Source organism: Phyllostomus hastatus, unplaced genomic scaffold, assembly GCF_019186645.2.
Source record: "Phyllostomus hastatus isolate PE091 unplaced genomic scaffold, TTU_PhHast_1.1 phas_scaffold_39, whole genome shotgun sequence".
Classification (NCBI taxonomy): Eukaryota; Metazoa; Chordata; class Mammalia; order Chiroptera; family Phyllostomidae; genus Phyllostomus; species Phyllostomus hastatus.
Window position 1 is genome coordinate 24,050,676 of NW_025334028.1, and position 20,526 is coordinate 24,071,201.

At 35.5% G+C, this 20,526-nt stretch overlaps 1 protein-coding gene and 1 pseudogene across 3 annotated transcripts in view; one reads left to right on the plus strand and one right to left on the minus strand.

Moving 5' to 3' along the window:
- The window catches only part of PPP3CA (protein phosphatase 3 catalytic subunit alpha), a 312,138-nt gene that overhangs the window by 259,206 nt on the left and 32,406 nt on the right, over positions 1–20,526 (minus strand). The window lies entirely within an intron of this gene.
- LOC123806767 lies at positions 2,948–3,682 on the plus strand (annotated as a pseudogene).

The window sequence follows — 20,526 nt, forward strand, 5'->3', positions numbered from 1 at the left end:
TAGATAACAGGAATGGAGTAGTGATGAAAACAGGCAAAAACTGGTGCCCTGCTGCAGCCTGCATCCCCACAAGGAGAGACTATCTACTACAAGACTGAAATAGATGGTGTGTCAGAAGGTAATGTGTACACTGGAGAAAAACAAAATAGGGAGAAAACACAGAGGGCCAGGGTGAGAGTGGAGGTGTGGGGGTGCAGTTTGAAACACCACCTCCAGGCCCTAAAAGAGAAGGTGCGGGCAGCCAGTAAATACTGGCTCATGGGATGAGGCCAGAGTGACCAAAGCCAAATAGCACATCCCAACTCCCTGGATACAGTGATTGGTTCTGAGATGTGCAGATAACAAGATCAGAGTCATTCAGATACAAGAGACTTTGGCACAGGCTAGCTCCACGGTATTTGGTGTTGTAACGTGTGAGGCTTGGAGCGACTACAGCCCTTTTGCAATCATGAGAATAAAGTCATCATAGGTAGGAAGGGCAGAGCCCATGAGAGCAAAAGGACTCTTTGACTGTCTGGTTCAAAGGATGTCTGAAGATCTGCCCCTTGACTGGTCTATTCAGTTACTTAGGACAACAGTAACTAAATCCAGTTACTTAGGACAACTAACTAAATCAGCTCTTCTGTGTGGGGCAAAAACAACTTCTTGCTTTGCTTTCACTAACAGGAGTTCTCTTGGGGCCATTTCCTCATTTGGAAAAGTTGCTGCCATGGTGTTGTTTAATCCACTCTGAACCTCATTTCCTAGTGCCCGCGATCTAAATGCCAACATGCATTCCACTATTATATAAATCTAGCACAAACCATCTTCCCGGCACATCCTGTTCATCAGTGTGACCTTGTGCAGGTTTGAAGTATTTCCTCTACCTCCCTTCCACTCCCAGCCTCAACTTTCTATCAATCCATATCCATCTCCTACTCCCCCCTCTTCTTCACACCATTTTGCCTATTAACCCCTTCATTAGTCAGACAGTCATGGGATCTAACATGCGTAGCAGGTGAGGTACTGACATACCCACAGAGAATGCAGGCTCATGAGCACAATGGCATGTAGGAGGCAATGGCAGTATGAAGGGGAAGGTGATCAAACAAGTCTTCAGATGGCCCGCCACTTCCCTCGCCTCCTCCACACCGACTGACGGTATTGTCTTGTATATACATGCCCCCAGTATCAGAGTTTCTCTTCCCTAAAAGGTTTTGCATCCTTGTGAGCAGGAACTGTGTCGTTCTTTCATATTTCTCAACTTTCTAGCATATAATAACAATAGAATTCCAATAAATGTCAATTCCAATATGGGTGTTTTGTACTCAAACTTTGAAAACCATAGATGTTATTTATAGTCCTAGTTAAGTTCCATGGCTTTTTGACAAACTCCTCATTTTACCTTATCTGTTTTGACAGCTGAAAGCTTATCAGACTGCTCATCCTAAACTCCATCAGGACAGACACCTCTTCCCATGGCATCTATGTCCATGTGCCCTCAAAATCAGCCTCTTCTTTGTGGATTGAAATAACTTTCTGCTTTGCTCTAACACATGTTCTCCTAGGAGCCAAGGAGATCACTATTCTAGAGCATTTTACTTTTGGGTGCTATATTCTGGAGCCACTATGCTGTGGCAATCAAGTAGAGAATGTCCAATGCCACAACACTCCTTCAATTTAGAAAAAAAATTGAAAAGAATGATGAACTAAATGGAAGGAAGTACAGCTTTTAGTCCTTAAGACAAAGCAAATAACAATTACCTTAAAAAAAAAAAAAAAAGAGCACACAGCAGTAGGGAGTGGTGGAGGGAGAGCACAGTATGTTCCTGAACAAAATTTTCTGAATTCTTAAAAGCTATGTGGTTCAAAGAAGAAAAAATGTTTTTCTCATATGGTTAATAATGAATCTAGTTTTATTAAAGTGTATTTCCATATGAAAATCTCATGTATCATATCACAGATTTAAATATAGTTGAAATCTTTTCCCAAATCTATGTGGTCATTTAAAGGCTATGATTTATAAGTATGACAGATCAAACTTGCTAGCCAAATTACCCAAATCTAATCCACTATTTCAAAATGTTATATTAAAAGTTTGGTGCATTACAGGTTTGGTTGGCTATGGGAAGGGGGCCGAGAAAGAGAAGCCACGTTTACAGTGTGGCCTGTGGGCAAGTGCAGCCCGAAGCTCAGGGCAGGAAATGAGCTTGTCTTTTCTCCATCCTCCTCCCACCAGCACTCTGTGTGCTCCTCTCTTCTTCCACGGCCCCAGTCCCTTTTCCACCTTCCCACGTGTCCCCTTTTCCATACGACAATTTGGCCAGCTATGGACTGCCCAGAGCCTGACACAAGGGATAAAACAAGCTCACAAAATCTTCACTCTTCAGACCTCCAAGGGATACCAACCAACCCAGGCTGGGCTGAGTCCTCTTAAGAAGGGAAGGAGTGCTGGTAACGTTCTATTTGCAGTACCTGCTCCTACCCCAGTACACACCCTTGTATTTTTCTGGAGCCAGAGGGTACTCCTGTTCCCAACCTGCACGTCTGCAAGCATGGAATGGCAGAGTAGAGCTGCTTCCATCTCCACCTTGGCATGTAATTAGTGACCTTGGGCAAGTCACTTTGACTCCTTGGGTCTCAGATAATCCAAGCAATTGCTAGGTCCCTTGCATTCAATTTTTTTATTCCTGTTTGTTAATTATTCCTACAGATTTGCTTTTATTGCATTTGCTTATTTGTTTTATTAGGTCTCTGTTCTACTCAGTGAGGGCTGGGACTGTATTCGTATCCTCAACTGCCAGCACTGGGCCTGCCAGGCACCTAAGGACATTCTGTAAATGTAAGGAGAATGAACATACATAGATAGGGAAATCAGTATTTCAACATTTTTAAAGCAAGCCTATTAAAGCAAAAGAGCTATCTCTTTTGTGGTGCCTCGGAGGCCATTGGCTGCTTCAAGGTGAAGATGAATATCTCTTTCCCAGCCACTGGTTGCCAGAAACTCATTGAAAGGGACAATGTATGCAAACTTTGTACCTCTGATGAAAAGTGTATGGCCACAGAAGTTACTATTGATGCTCTGGGTGAAGAATGGAAAGGTTCCATGGTTCAAATCAGTGGTGGGAATGACAAACAAGGTTTCCCCTAAAGCAGAGTGTCCTGACCCATGGCCGTGTCTGCCTGCTGCTGAGTAAGGGGCATTCCTGTTACAGACCAAGGAGGACCAGAGAGAGAAAGTGCAATCTGTTCAGGGTTGCATTGTGGATGCCAACCTGTGTTCCCCACTTGGTCTTTGTAAAAAAGGGGGAGAAAGACATTCCTGATCTCACTGACACTACTGTGCCTTGTTGCCTGGGGCCTAAAAGAGCTAGCAGAATCCACAAACTTTTCAATCTCTCTAAAGAAGATGACATCCACCAATATGCTGTGAGAAAACCCCCAAACAAAGGTAAGAAACCTAGGGCAAAGCATCCAAGATCCAGCCTCTTGTTACTCTATGTGTCAAACAACATATATCCTGGTGTATTTCTCTGAAGAAACAACATACTAAGAAAAATAAGGAAGAGTCCACAGAATATGCCAAACTTTTGGATAAAAGAATGAAAGAGGCAAAAAAAAAAGCCAGGAATAGATTACCAAGAGATGTAGGCTGTCCTCGTTGAGACCTTCTCCCTCTAAGTCTGAATCCAGTCAAAAATGAGATTTTCTAAGAGTAACAAATAAAAAAGATTTTTAAAAAAAGAAAATAAGGAAAGAATGATCTGCTTTTTTAAGTTCAGCAGTCACTAATTAACTATGTGGCCTGCTACCTATAGGAAGCAAGCATCTTTGAAACACTGCATCACAAGGAGTAAAAGAAAGTAGTGGTTCTCAAAGACGAAATGGAGTGGGAATAGGAGTAAGGTCATCAGATCCACTTATAAAAAGCATTGATTAGAGTGGGCCTCTAAGAACTTTTTTTGAGGAAGGCATCTCCTCAAGTAATTCTGAAACACTGATGCCTATTAATACATCACCATCAAATTAGAGAACCATTAAGGCCCCCTTCCAGCCTCAGTAATATGTGTTGGATATCTATCAAATTTTACCAAATGTCTATCATTTTTTCAGGTCTACTTCAGCATTATACTTTTATATCCGAATATTTACTAGATGCTATAATTTTATGCCCTATATGTAGCTAACTTCAAGTATTTCATTAGGGGCTAAATTTTAGTCTCTAAAATGACCATTTGCTAAGAGTATATTTCATGAAATTTTAATAATAAAAAAAATAAATACATTATATATGGCAAGAGAGAAAGAAAGACAGTTCCTTCCATCTAGAGTAGGGTTTCTGCACCCCGGCACTACTAGCACTTTGGGCTGGATAATCCTTTACTGTAGGGGCTGTCTTGTGCACTATGGGGTGTTCAACAGCATCCCTGGGCTCTACTCACTAGATAGATACCTGTACCTGAGCCCTACCCCTAGTTATAACAACAAAAAATATCTCCAGACACTGCTACTGCCCTCCCCAACCCCTACCCCACTGGAAAACACTAGGGGAATAACATTAAACATTGAAGTAATTTAACAATCTAGGTTCTCAGGATACCAAACATCCACTATACATAAGGTAAGGTTATGCTACCAACAGGCAATTACTTAAGAGAAAGAGGTACTTATATAAAAGAATATTCACTCATTTGTTGGTGGTTTAAAACACTTTATGAATAATCAGACACACGATCACATACATGTTCTAAGACTATTAAGGAATTCTAAGTAACAGTTCCTGAACATTTCTAGAACTTTCCTTTTGGAAAACTGGACGCCCTCATTCAGAATCTCATTGCAGATCTTACGATTTAAGACCACATCTATCTACATAGAATAAAACAAAGTGCAAACTTGGCAACTGTTTTGATATGATTACTTTGTTTCAAACTTTTCTCTTTGGGAAAAGTCTAACTTGTAGCTTTTTGTAGTCAACACTAATTAAATTAACCAGATAATTAGAAAATCTACAAATAACTTTTTGCCACATAGCCATAATCTACTGTAATAATTTAAAGATGTTCCCATCTATTCCCATGAGTCCCCTTAACTGGAGTTCTAAATACCAGGGGAAAGTGAAAAAAGAAAAATCACTCGAACTCTGCAAGTCTAACACTAGAGAGGGGGATCTTTAGCTTTTTGATGGACCAAATGCAACATCTTATGAACTTTACATAAACTTCTTTGCAATTATAAGGCCTCAAGAATGGTTCCTTCTCATTGAGATTTTCTTTGTAACAGATTGAACAGAAGCAAAGTTATTTCTTATTTCTAAAGGAATACTGTATCTTTTGAGTAAAATGTGTCAAAAGGAGAAACACACTGACTATTTAAGCTTAAAAAACTAATACTGTGCATTTTAAAGATGTTTTTATGTGGTAGCATGAGAGGAATTTCCAAACTTGGTTAAGAATTACCAACCTTGTTGAAGTGGGTACTTTCTCAAATAAATTTACCTGATTTCAATTAAAGTAAACTTTAAATAATTTAAGATCCTAATTTGTCTCATTCATAGTAAAAGATACAGTTAACCATTATCAATAGGCTAATGTATTTGTTTCTACAATTAAATATAAGCATTATATATGTATAAATTTTTAAGTGCATTATTCATCTAGATTTTAACATAGTCCACATTTCTCCCAGCACTTACTTTTGTTCATTTTACTGTTCACTAATAGCAATGTAAGAAAGGTAAGGAGGAATAAGAGGAAGATGAATGAACTATATTCATTACATTACAGGTTTTAGTAAACCAGTTCATCTTCTTTTTTTGCTTTAAGTTAAACTCTTCAAAAATAATCAGGAGGTAAGTAGAGTACATGTATTCTCTTTTTAAAAATGGAATCCCAAATGTCCCTATCACTCCTATATATTGTGGAAACCATTTCATTTTATAATATTTAAGGGTTTTAATCACAGGCTTATTTTCCTGAGGTGTTCTACCAATTTACTCTGTTTGTTTCCAAATGACTTTTTTAAAAAATGAAAGATAGCTTTTCTAAAGTTTACTTATTATTGAAGACATATGTAAAAAACTTACATTTATGCATAGGTGAGTACCACTGATAAACAATCATATACCTAAAAGATTTAAAATTACAGCTGAAGTTAGTCAGTAACTCATACTGAAACACTGGTAAGTCATTTAATGTGTCCTTTATGGTCCCTTCTGTAACAAGTCTGCAGTCAAGCCACATTGAAAATATTTTAAGTTAAATAAGAATACATAAAATAACAATATATTTAAAACATCCAGAGCTTCTTTAGAAAAATTTTACTATTTGCACAATTAAACACAGTATCATTCTAGGAACTTATAAGCTCACATCAGAGATAATAATAAATGAGTTCTGTCTGGAAAAAGTCCAGCCACTGCTAATATAACAAGAACGGTTTGCATGACATCAATGTAACCTAGTAGCCAAGGAGAGTGGACTGGAATGTGCACGTGTGAACAATGACGACTTCACTGTACTAGTCAGTGGGGAGTGAGCATGTGTACTGTGTGTCTATCATATTCAAAATGACTGAGCAAATACAGCAATGAATCTGCATCAAATTGTGTTAAGCTTGAACATTCCTCCATGGAAATTATTTGGATGATTCAGATGGCTTGCGGAGATGATGTAAAGAGTGCAGTGCAAATAAAACTGTGGCACAAATGCTTCAAAGATGGTCGAGAACCTGTTGAAAGTGATCCATGTTCACTTTCGCTTGTTGTAGGAAGGCCTACAACAAGCACAACATCTGAGGAAGTTGAACATGCATGGATTGCAATCAACAAAGATCAGCAACTGACAGTGCAAGAACTAGAAGCCAATCTGGGGATTCCAAAAACTGTGTCCTAGATATTGACGCAGGATCTCTGCATGAAAAGTGTCATGGCAAAACTTGTTCCGCAACTTCTGCTGCCAGAGCAGAAGGAACATCATGCTGCAGTTGCTAATGACTTGATTCAAACCGCCAGCAGTGAACCAGATTTGGCCCCTGCTACTTCTGGCTTTTCCCAAAACTAAAATCACCTTTGAAAGGGAAGAGATTTCAGACCACCGATGAGATACAGAAAAGAACAACTGGGCAGCTGTAACCCACAAAGGATTTTGCAGAGTGTTTTGAACAGTGGAAGAGACACTGCATGAACTGTGTGAGGTCGCAAGGGGCCTACTTTGAAGGGGACTGAGGTGCCATTTTCCTATGTATAATGTTTCTTTTATCTTGTATTTTCTTCAATAAATGTCTCTCCTTTTCATACTACATGGCTGGATTCTTTCTGGGCAGACCTAGTAATGACAAAAAGAGAAATATTACACATCGCTGCCTTCCTTGTTTTCTCATGTTGTGTATTCTTTGTAATCAAGTTTGGTTGCCTTCTGTCAATGACACTGGCAAGTAACAAGTTCCCTGTGCCATCCTAATCTTCTCTAGTCAATTTCTTGTAGAGTTTCAATGGGACTTATTCAAGGTAACAAATAGTGCAGATTTTAGCACAGTGCGTAACACATAGTAAGTTTAACTATAAGCTTCCATTTCAAAAGGCATGAAGCAAAACTAATCATCATCACACTTATTTACCATATCCAAAGTTATTACTATGTGGACATCATGAATTGGCTTCGTAATCCAGGTCACTGCTTAACCAGGATAACATCAGCAGACAGATAGAAGGTGACTGAAGCTGACCCAAAGTCTTTTAAAAACCATACAGTTTGACTATGCAGACGGAATACTGGCCAACTGCCTCCATTACCAGAAAGGGATACGCACTGGATGATGAACCCTGGGAAAGGCCATAGCCCCCACCTGCATAACCAGATGGTAGCAGATAATCTGTACAAAACCCACCATAACAGAAGCCTCTACAGGATTTTTTCCCCCCTTTTTTTTTTTTTGTGCAGGAATATTGGTATGGGCAAAGAAGATCCCCTTCCCTAAATCTTAGATAGGGAAGGTCTGCTGCCTATTGCTTCAGTCATTTTTAAGTAAAATCATGAAAGAAGTTTTGCTTGATTGGTTTTTCTTGCCTCATCATAATGTTTTGATTAAAGCTCCTTCCATTTGAAGAGTTCAGCCGTTTTTCACTTTTATCACCAGCACTTCAGGAGTGAAAGCACACTGGTGATACAAAGCTCTTAAAGGAACTGTCTCTGCTCACACTCAATTGTGTGCAGAGCAAATCCCTGCTGGGTGTTCTCAGCAGAGACAAGCCAATTCCAATGCATGACTCCTGAGGTTCCTCTCAGTTCCAAAAATCTAGGATTCTAGCTTTTCCCCTCCAGATCTTAAAAAACCAGCACAAGCAGCAGATCACACATCTTGCACACCAACATTACAGAAAGGTGACCCCCAAACAGATTCAAGAGTCCCTAAGGTGGAAACCAAAGTCAGTCGACACCACAAAGTCTCCTTAATCCCTTTTCAACTGAATTGATGCAAAGAAAACTTCATTCAAAATCACCCCAAAACTGGCCATCCTTCCCTATATCTAGCAGGGATCTTTTTTTAAAATTAATTTTGCCTATCAGAATTTTATAGTTTTGTCTTCTACATCTGTGAAATGCTAGAGGACAGAGATTTGCTACCCCATTGTTAACAAGCATAGAGTAAGCATACATAAGTGATACTGAGTAAATGATTGATAATTTCTACTAGAAAGAAGTCCAACTTATTTTCATCAGGCTATAAGCATCAGAGTCTCCTTTACCATTAAGAACAGGCATCCTGCACACCTTTGAGGTTACTTTAAAAGGCATTATTTCAACACTTTTATGGAATACCTAAGTCTATAGTTTATCTTTATGTACACAAACTGTCATACTTTGGTACGTGTCAAACCCTATACTCGTCGCATTTTGTCAAAAAGAAAATGATTTGGCACTCGGCACTTGCTCAGCACTCATCACACTTGCTAGAACTTGTATGAGTATGGCACCTCCCAATAAGAGAAATGCTTCATCACACATTGCTTGCAAAATTTGTTCAGTATTCATTGGTTTCAGCACTTGTCACAAGTTCCAGGATGAATTAACGACTAGTCCTGAGGTACCACTGTTTCTCTATGTGCCCAGCTCTGTGCTTGGCACTGGGTTTGTAAGTTAAACTAAGATAATGGTGTTTGCCCTCCAGGAACACAATCGACAAAGGAGGAGGGGAAAAAAGTAATGTAAAAAAACAGTACAACATCATGGTGACTACTATTTCAGAGAAACTTATGATTTGGATCATAAGGACAAATAATCTAAAATATTACCAATTTTATTTAACAGAATCTAAGATTAGTATACCTACACATTAAATATTTCAAGCTATCAAGTCAAACTACTCATAAAAATACTTTGTACCCAGAAGATGTGAATTACGGTAACATTATAAAACATGGTGCACGAGAAAACCCATTGGGGTCAAAGACTGAAAAGTAACACACCTTGGCTTAGGTTTTCCTGACACATAAAGGGAAAAAATCAGATCAAAAGCATAAACTGTGATGACAGTCTCCTAGGAAATAGGCATTAGTGTTACCACAGTGATGAAATATTTTCATTACTTTTTAAGTTAATTTTTAAAGTTACTTTATGACACATAAGATAGTATTTCATGTAGAGGTCTTAAATGTTATTCAAGACTGTACTGTCTATCTGCCTCCCCAAAAGTTAAGAAGAGTATGTGAGTAATTCTGGGTTCTCTCCATACTAAGAATATCACTGTTTCTATCACTATTCATAGATAATTTGATGGTTTAAAGAAAGACAGAATAAGTGGGAAAAACATTAAACAAATTATCTCAATGTTAGGAAATAATTTAATACATAGGATCTTTAAACCATTTCAAAGGTCCTTAACAGAAGTCATCATCATTCATCATAAACAGAATCATTTTAAATACCAACATAAAAAACATATTTATGTAAATCCTTACCTATAAATTTATATTTATATAAATGTGTTTATAAAATGTCTCACTTATATAACTAAATACATATACACACACACACACACACACACACACACACACACACACGACATAAAACAAGCACTCATGCCTCCAAATGCCCAAAATTTACTGGGACTAAAACATTCAATTCATTTAATATCAAAAACAACATGATACTCTCTGATTGTTACACATTAGCCCCCAACTCAAATATGTCCATTGAAATTAGTGTATAACTCATCCAATTCTCTTGATCATTTTTCATCCAAGTAATGCAACCACCATGTTCAATTCTAGGTAAAGTAATCCTGTTTAGGTTTTTAAAGGGTGGTTTATGCATCTCAAGTTACCTTTTACTTTTTTTGCATATTTAATATGATGCTTACTCCAAATAACATGATTAATTTATTAAAATATTTATATATTTAAATATGTGTGTATATGAGTGTGGGTGTGTTTAAATCATATATAAGCTCAAAGAAACCCAGCAAATATGGTCCAATTAAAATAAATATGCAAATAAGTAAATTATTTATACATGTTTTCTACAATTCATCCATTTAATAAAGCTTAGATAATAACCTAAAGAAATTCCAGTGTGAAGGAAAAAAGGAAAACAAAGCTACCCAGCTTTTACAAGGGTAAACCTTGTTTCTAGATTAGAATCTACCTGGTAGAGACTACCTAGACCTCTGAATAATGTTTGTTATATGTATGGTAATAAGGAACTATTAAGTAAAATGTAGAAATATTATAGAAAAAGCCCTACACTGAAAGTAAAGAGATGACTCTATTTATTCATTTATGCCAGAAATACTTCCCAGCGTGTTCTCAGCTCTGTCATTAAGCAGCTATGTAACCATGGACAAGGGATTCAACATAGTTTGAGCATCTTTAAAATGCAGTTGCAGCCTCATCTTCCAGGTCCCTCTGGCCCTTACAACTTTGTATGAGAAGAGCAAGTTGCAATGAAGTATTATTGTAAGCATCTTAGTATTACATAACACCATATAAGCAAAGACAAACTTTCCTAAATTAGCATGTTACCGCAGAGTAATAAGTAATTCTTGATCTGTATGGCAGTTTATTATAGAAACTAACAAGAAGACAATTAACAGAATGTTCCATCTCTATCATTACCATACTTTTTTTACACAGAACTTCAAAGAACATAAAAGTACTAACCAGCTAATTCTCAATATTATCATGCCCATTTGACAAAAAGAGAAGTTGAATCTCAGAGTGATGAGAGTAATTTGACCCTTTGTCAGCAAGGCAGGGCCTAGTATGACAAGTCAAAAGCTGCTGGCTCTCTCTCAGCCACTGCCTTTCAGGAGCAAGGCAGTAAGAACCTCCTGGATCACTCTAAGGCAAAATTATAAACTACATGCAGGAAACAAGTGGAAAAGTTTAGGGCCAAATTTAGGTCTCACTTAAAAACTGGGAGTGGCCATTAAATTTAGTTTGAGTGTTATTCAAAGCTACATCCCTCTTCAAATTCCACCCCTTCATTAGGAACCCTGCAAGGACATTTCATAATCAAGCAGGGTTTCACTCTCCCCTGTGAATATGCCAAAATGAGAAGAGAGCTTCATGGCAGAATCTATAGTTTTGTATATTTGCTTCTAAATTCAGTAATAATTTGTCCATAAGATATATAATTCTGACTTATTTCAAAATAACATTTTCTGAAAGTAAAATGGTCAAAATTTCTATTTAAAAGTTTACTGGTACTACTAAAATTACAAATGTAATAAATACTTACATTTCTTTTACCTCTACCTCTCCAACGACCTAACACTGACCCACCCTAAAGAAAATACCCATATTTTGACTATATGTACACTAAAATGTACAATATACATTTTACAAATGTACAGTATGTATTGTACATTTTATAGAATAATTTTTATTACCAGAAGAGATATATAATACATGATCATATATTTATATATACACAAATATCTGCAATTTCCATTGTTCACTTTAAAATATCATGTACACTTTTCCAAGTGTATAGCCATCTACCAATTACTTTTAACACAACTGTATTATATCCCATACTTTAAATATACCATATTTGGTTCAAAACATTGGCACTGATTTTTTAACATATAAAATACATTTTTCAACAATCAAATTATATTAACAACATATAGGTCACAAACAACAGACATCCCTGTACTCTATCCTTATGTATTGTTATTTTCCATAGGATGGATTCCAACAAGGACAGGTCCACTGAGATGTACAGTTTAGGTGTAAAAAATTCACACTCTCATCAACAGAATATAAAAATGTCAATCACCCCATATCCTTATTAACATTAGACCTGGTAAGTCCTTGTAAGTTAACCAATCTTAAGAGATAAAAATGACACCATTTTCATTTGTGTTATTCTGACCCTCAAGAGCTTGAGCACATTTATGAATCTTCACTGGCCTTATCTGCATTTTACCTGCTCTTCATATCCTTTCTAAACTGTTTTCTTTTTCTTTTTATCGATGTATTGAAGCCCTTTATACAGTATGTTAATTTGTCTACCATATTTTTGTAAATATTTTTCTGCCTTTGTTTATGCCATCATTTGCAAATGAGAATGTTTTACTTTCTATGCAACCAAACCTGCAATTTTTACATTGTGAATCAAAGTTTCTTAGCAAGCTTATGAAGGCCACCTTCATCAGGATATTTTACTAATATTGTTTTCTCCTCATATTTTTCACTTAAGTTGTTTTTTAGTTTTATTTTGTTGTTAACATATTTGGTATCTGTCTTTATGATGTCAAATAAGGTTAAAAGCTAAGCCATTTAGTCTTTTAATAATCCATGCTTTTTCTACTTAATTAAAATATAATTTTATCATTTAATTAATTTCACTAGAAATTAATGTACTAGAACCTGTTTCCGGACTTTGCTTATTGGCACTCGCTTCTGTGCCAATAATGCACTGTAATTTATGTTTTAATTCTGCTATAAGGACAATGTTCTCTTGCAGTTTCATTTTAATTTCTGTAGATGAAAAATCTTTCACTTATGATTTTTAAAATTAATGCAATAAAAAATCTAAACATAGAATGTTGTATAGGATGTTCAACTTTCTCATCTAGATAAGAAAGTCATTGATCAATCTAATCTAAATTCCTCATGTAAGATTTTAAACAGTATTATATTTAAAAATAAAATATATATTTCCATAACCTAATAGGTTTTAACATAAAAACTTACAACTTCCTCAAGTTCTAAACTCTATACCCATTTATTTAATTTGCCAACACAAGTAATTAAAGAATATGAAATAAAAATTTATCTTTGACCTTACAGTTTTTAAATAGGCAAATAAATTGAAAAATCTCTAATAAACGTTCCTTATTTTTATATGCTACAATTTATATGAGGCTGTCTAACTTTAAATAGGCCCATTGGTCTGGCCCAATTTAAGAAAAACATTGAGGCCACTGAATATTAACTGAAATGTCAACCCACTTTAGAAGAAAGCTATTAGTAAAACAAGGGTGAAGTTATAAGCACTTGTGAAAAGCACAATAAATAAACAATGAGCCCCATTCAAAGATACTGGGGAGAACTTCAGGCTTTGCAGAGTTAGAACAAGAGACAGCAGAACCAGTTTCTACAAGGGCAAGAGTTTGTTTATTTTATTTTGCTTATCTCAAATCAGAGCAAACGATGCCAGTAGTTTGGAATGGCTCAAAAAGGTTCCTAAGCATCTACTTGAGACTACAAAAGGTATTATTATTCTTTACTCATCTTCTACCATTTTCAGTCACATTTTTAAGAGGTGATCAAAAGACAGAATATTTTCTAAATTAAGGTTTATGGAAATAGTTTCACACCTCAGAAAAAAATGTGAAATGAATTTAAATGGCTACTTTTAATCATAACTGAAGTTTTCTAAATAATCAACAAGTACTGAAAACTTGAATTATAATGATCTGTTTCCATTATTTAATTTGAGGCCAGGCTAACTGATGAGAAAGCCTAGAAAATGCTTTTTTTAGAGTATAAGTATGAAGGAAAAATGATAACAATCATCCTTTTTTCATATAAAAGGTAAAAGGTAATTGTATTCTTTTGCTGGGATAAAATAAAATTCAAAAACTTCTATTCAAGTACAATTTCAGAATAAAATCCTCTGTCACAATTTTCCTACTTCAAAAGCACCAAACAAAAGCTTATCAAAGGTTTGGAGGGGTTTAGAAAAAAATCGATGATGATAAACTTTTTAACTTTTACACATATCTTCTTCTGGCATCTAACAGTCATTAAACAAACATATCTATCCTAACAAACACATAGTTTTCTAAGTGTTTTTCAGAGTTCACAAAAATGATCATATATAGTCAGTCAATCTTAAAAGATGGAAATACATCCACCTTCAGAACCTGAGAACTTGACTACCAATTAAGCTAGTTAATTTCAAAGCTTTTACGACGTTTTGAGAGCACAGGATTTACTAGACAAGTAAATTTAAATGATAGATTATTTTTTTTCCAAGAGTACAGTTGTTTCCAAGGAAAAAGTTTTAGCACTTCATCCCAAAAAAGAGAAAGAGAATGTGCATTTCTTTCATAAGCTGACGAGGCAGTCCACAGCAACTACAAGAGTTAAAATTACAAATTCCTTAATGGAGGAAAATTAGCTCTTTGTCACATCCTTGAAACACCTATTGTTTGGTTAGCTCACCCTGCAAGAGGTTTCAGAATCGGTTGGCTGTCATTAATCTAATTGCATATTGGGCTAGCTAATTAGAGAGGGCACTTTCCTGTTTAAAATACACTGTTTCAGGTGTGGCTTGAATTAGTAGCCAACTTTCACCCCGCACCCCAACTCACTCCAGAATCAGCGCTCAGTCTGGAACACCTACCACTCCACTGTTGGAATGCGGCCTGCCTCCTCCACCTGACCACGGAGGTTCCCTCTCAGGAAAGCCACAAATTGCAGTGCTCAATTTCAGCCAACAGAAGAAGGCATTTGGAGGTAAAGCCAAAATGAGGATGAAAGAAAACTTTCCACCAAGAAACCAACAATAATAACTGATATATGAACTACTTAAAAAAGAAACAAATATGGGCCGCATACCCACTACCATCCTCACTTCTCAGAATAAAGAGAACACAAAAAGGCTCATATTCTGACCCGAGAGAAAAAGTGTCCAGCAAAAGCAAATCAGAAAGTAAACAAGCTGAGCTACAGATTTTTCTCCTTGCTCTAAATTTTACTGTAATTCTGAAGTCGATGTACCAATCCAAATCCTGTATTTCATATAGACTGCTTATTTTTTGAAAGTGTACTCTCATTTCTTTTTTTGTTTGTTTTGCTATTATCATCTCCTTTAGTTTGAGATGTGAGAATTATGGCACAGATAAGCAAGACAAAACCTGGTTCAGGTTGCAGAACTGGACCAGGAATGCAAGTCAAGGTTGGTGCTCTTTCCCTCCTGATTGATTGACCTCTGCTCCACGAGCATTAGTTGAAGATCTAGGTGACCACACCACCTCTTCTCCCTCTCTCTGAAGTTCTGGTGTTGTCAGTATGCTAGTTCTACCAAACCACCAAGTAATTTTCCCCAGCAAAACACGCTACACTTAGATCCTGCTATACATTCGAAGAATCTGAAATGAAGTTAAAAGAAATCACTGCCCTAATTTCATTTTAAATCAAAGAAAACCAGATTCTGTTGGCATATTGTATTATACAAATGACCTGGCAATATATGGAAAACAAGACCATCTGAGGGCAGAGTTCTGCCTTATAAACTTTCGCTCCAGTCAATGGTGTGATCACAGCTTTGCTTTTCCTTAGTCCTAGGGAATCTGAACACAGAGTATGTTGAAATGAGGATGAATAATTCCCATATTTTCACTGTTTCTGGGCTTTTACCTCTGCAAAACAATTCTGAGAATGTAGTTTGGCAGCACAAACCAAGGAAACCAGATAGGTCACCATGGTTAGCTGACTTATCGACTGAACCTTCTTTAAGTCCAACATTAATGCCTGCAGATAGACAAACCAACTCTCTAAAAAAAGTTTTCTCCTAACAAATGACTTACCTCGATTATGTGACAAATGGTGACTATCTTGATTATAAAATGTAGTTATTACCAGCAGTAGTAAAAAGGTTAAAACATGGTCAACTTTTTTGCTTGGAATTTACTCTTACATTCCTAAATCTACCAGATGTGCCTTCCGGCCAAGCCTTGGACACTAGGTGCCTGGTATGTGAAGCCTTCCTTAGGAGCAAAAAATATGCTCGATGTTTTTTCACAGACCAAAGTAAACAATGAGGTTATAACTGAAGTATTCGCTGCTTTTTTTTTAAGGACACACTTCTTCTGAAGTCTTATTTATACTCCAATTCTATGGTAAGCTCATTTTCATTAAAAGACTCAGCCGCCACTTCAAAGTACGAATCCTTACTATGAATCTACTGAATCTGTTATCCAGAAATAATTAATGGTAAAGCACAATAACTTAGTAATCAAAGGAGAATTTTGTAATTGTATCTCACAGTCTTTGGCCTTTTCATTACTGGGTGTGCCCCAAACAACTCCACAGTACACCTTGTAATGGCTCCTGTGCACATGGGACATGGACTTCCATTTGTGCTTTTAAGTTAAGACCCATACACCTAACAAAGGGCCTGGAATGTGAAATTAGAAGTTATTTCACAAGAATTTAATGTATTTTCCATATTCAAAACTATTCATGCTATGTAAACGGAATTTTAAAGACTTGTTTTCTTCCAAGATGACTATACCTGAGCCAAAGAAATCCTCACTTTCAAAACTGTGATTTCAAACACTCGTCAGAAACCTGATGCCCATGTCACCACTGCAGTCTGTGGAGTAAACTCCGGCTGTGGTTTTGTTACTGTGACACTCACCATGCAGAATGTCCACAAAATCCCCTTGAAGATGATATTTCAGAATTATTTTTAATAAAAAGTGTTACTCAAAAATTATTCCACATTCACAAAATACTTCATTGTTCATTTAAAGCATACTTTCTGAAATGTGAAATTTTATACATAAACACAATGATATTAAAGCATTTACTTACATTAGTGAGAGGAAGTTATTTCCCAGAAGAAAGAATAGAGAGTTTTATATAAAAAATTCTCCCAGCCCAAACCCCAACGTCTGCCATTCCCCTTCTTCACCTGGAGAGCAAGGCCTCTGTCATCTACAATGTGCAAAAGCTAAAGGGACAGGAAGGGAAAAAAACGATACCACACATCAGGTGTTACCTTGGTGCTTCCTGTGGCTTCCAGTTGTCAGGCACTTTATTATTCCTAGGGATATTATGAAACGACTCACCCACATATAATAGAATGTAAGAAACATAACACTTCTGAAGGGGGGCAGCCAGACTCTGAATCAATTATAGTGTGATGTTGGTTTCATATAAATACTTGAAACCCAAAAGGCAGAATATGTGTGTGTTAGTGGGAGGAGAGTAGAGGGCAGACACTTCACAGTCATACAAACTTCATCTTGTTCTAGGATGCATGGAAAACTGTCTTACATAAGGCAAAGTGGAACATGAATTACAAAAAAAAAAAAAAATCATGTGACCCCACCTGAGAATAAAATAAAGCATCTAAAAGAAAGAAAAAAATATATATATATCTTCATATAGGGCCCTGACAAAATTCCAATTATACAATTTTTAAAAAGAAATCCAGATGTGCCTACATAAGAAGAACAGAATTTATTCTGTTGATAGATTCTCTCTGTAATCTACGCAAGAATGGTTAGCAGTCAGAATGAACCAAAGGAGACCATGTTCTCTAATGTGTAAAACAATGAAATGTTTCTATAGGATATTCTTACACTGATGTAATAAAACTACTTCAAATTATATGCTACATATTTTTGTTTGAAAATAACAGCACATATTTTTCAGCTCCTCCTAATGATTCACCAGACCCCCACACTTTATTTCTGCATTCCATGTCCTATATGAAAACATCAGTACATAAAGACTTGATTTTCTAAGTATAATTATAAAAACTGAACCAACTATCAAGTTATCTAACATCTACTTTAGTTTAACTAGATTACTTGTACCTTCTCCAACTATAATATTACTAATAATTGTATTTGTATAAATAAAAAGAAAAACTTTCCATGATTAACTTCCTGATTTTGTACATACTGGTTTGCTTTCTGTCAAGGTTCTTAATGTATAAAATCCATGACAAAATTCAGTACAATAAAAGCATACATAAGCATTTTTAATATAAGGACTTCATTCAAATTAAATAAAAATTATACATTCACTTGGCAAGATACATCTTATATTAATGTATTTGAGATGGAATAGATTACTTGAAATTCATCATCCTAAAGATTTGAGTAGAAATTGTTAATTACTACAAAATGGAATAGTAAAAAATACTAAAATCTCGTTTTAAGCAAAAAATAAGCTTCATAAAAGGAGACATTTAAAAATCAAGATTTAGTCAATTTTCACTTATGTTAAATAAGTCATAGCAATGAAATAGATAATCCATTATTTCAAGATTTATTTTGACAGAACCCAAGTACAGCTAAATTCTAAAAGATTAATGTATGTTTTTTAAAAATTATGAAAAGAATGCCATGTATTCAATTTTGTTCTTCTATTATACTCCTGCCATTTTTCTCTTCTGTCCTAGGAGAAAGAAAATTAATATTTGTTGAGTACCTAATGTATACTGTGCCTCATTCTTCACGTTATTTCATTTCATCTTTATAACCAGTCCTATCAGTTTGTGTTACTCCTATTTATCTGATGAGGAATTTGAAAATTGTAAAATTAGATAAGTTAACCTGAAGTCATGAAAACATTTATAAGGTTTTCTGGTCCCTACTCTATTCTCCATTTCTATAAGGCAGTACTCCACATTAGGGTCCTATCTCCCAGAATGATGCTGCATCTATGCCAGATACTTTACTGTGTCTTTTTCTATTTACCTCTTCCCACAAAAGGTAGTTATGGAGCCAGGCAAAAAAATCCATTCATAAGTTATCCAGGCTCAATCCTCTATCATCTGTTGCTGTATATTACTACATACAATTTAATTATTAAAATAATAGTTGACATTTTATGAATGCTTACTCCTTGTCAAGCACTGTTCTAGGTGGCTTACACAAATACTTCACTTAATCTATTAAACAGTTGGAAAAAATAAGCAGAAGTCAATGAGAAAAGTACAAAAAGATCACGTGTACTTTTGATTTAAATGACACTCTGGAACTACACACATGATCAAGGAAATAAACAACTATTTTGCATACTTATGTGATGCAAATAAGCAATTGTGTAACATGGATCTTTGCAATAAATCCAATCTCATTGAAAGTATAAAATTATAACTAATTATGTGATGCTAGATTAAAAAAGGCTAGAATATATCAAATATAATTTTATAAATAAAAAGTTAATAGAAAATTTACCTTGGAGAAGAGATTTTATCTAAGAAGAAAAAGCAAATATCTGAAATAAAATATCTAGAATCCTATATTTACATTCTTATGGAACTAACATTCATGAATTATGTTAGTTGTTAGACTAGATACATGACCATTCACTTAGTTAATGTACAGAGATTTTGTATAAAATAAAATTAAAATAGCTCCTTTAATAAAATGTTTGGGAAAATTAAGCTGCATAATCATTTTATTTAAAATTTTCAATTAATTTTTAATAATTTTACAAAATAAAATGTGCAGATTCGTACTATAGAGACAAATAGCAAAAAAAGAAAAAAAAAAAGAACAAAATGTATAGAGGACAAACCAAAACATGAAACAGCAGAGCCTAAGTGCCTGCCACAGAGGACAGCACCATTCGGCGTGTTAAAAAGTAGTGGCAGGGACAACCAGTTTCTATGACACATTAATGTTCTGGCTGAAAAAAAAACACAATACATAAAATGCACTTTCAAAATGTAAACCAAAATATAAGACAAATTATTGAGAAGAGCATTCCAATGCATTTTCAAAAGTTTATTTCTTCTTTCCCTCTTTTCTTCCTGTCTAACCAAATCCTTCACCCTAGATCTCTCAAATGCTTGCATTTTCCTGATACTCCATCATTCTTTATTCCAAAACATCCCATGAGTTGGAATGCATTTTTTCTATAATAAATATCTCTCCTTTTTTAATAGCAAGAAATTCGGAGTTATTAGTGAATCCAATATGTGGAGTTAATCTCTGGGACATATCAATGAGGTTCCGACTTAAGGTAAATGGAGATTTATCTCCCTGTTTAAGATGTATTACATTATAAAAAGGTCATTTTTTGAAAGTTCAAATTAATGTTCCTATTTGTTTAGCTGACATCTGCAAACATGGTAGAAATGGAGATTTTATAAAATTCCTCTTAATTTCTGTTTTAGTTCTGTTTTGAGATGCAGGAGAACATCGCAGCCCTAACTTTCCCAGCCAGCCCATTCACAGTCTGTGTGGAGATCGGCACTCCATACTGGTAGAACCTTACATCTGAAATGTTTTCAAAGTCTAAGGCAATTCAGACTGCACAGCTGTCTACTCAGGAGCCCCATTAAG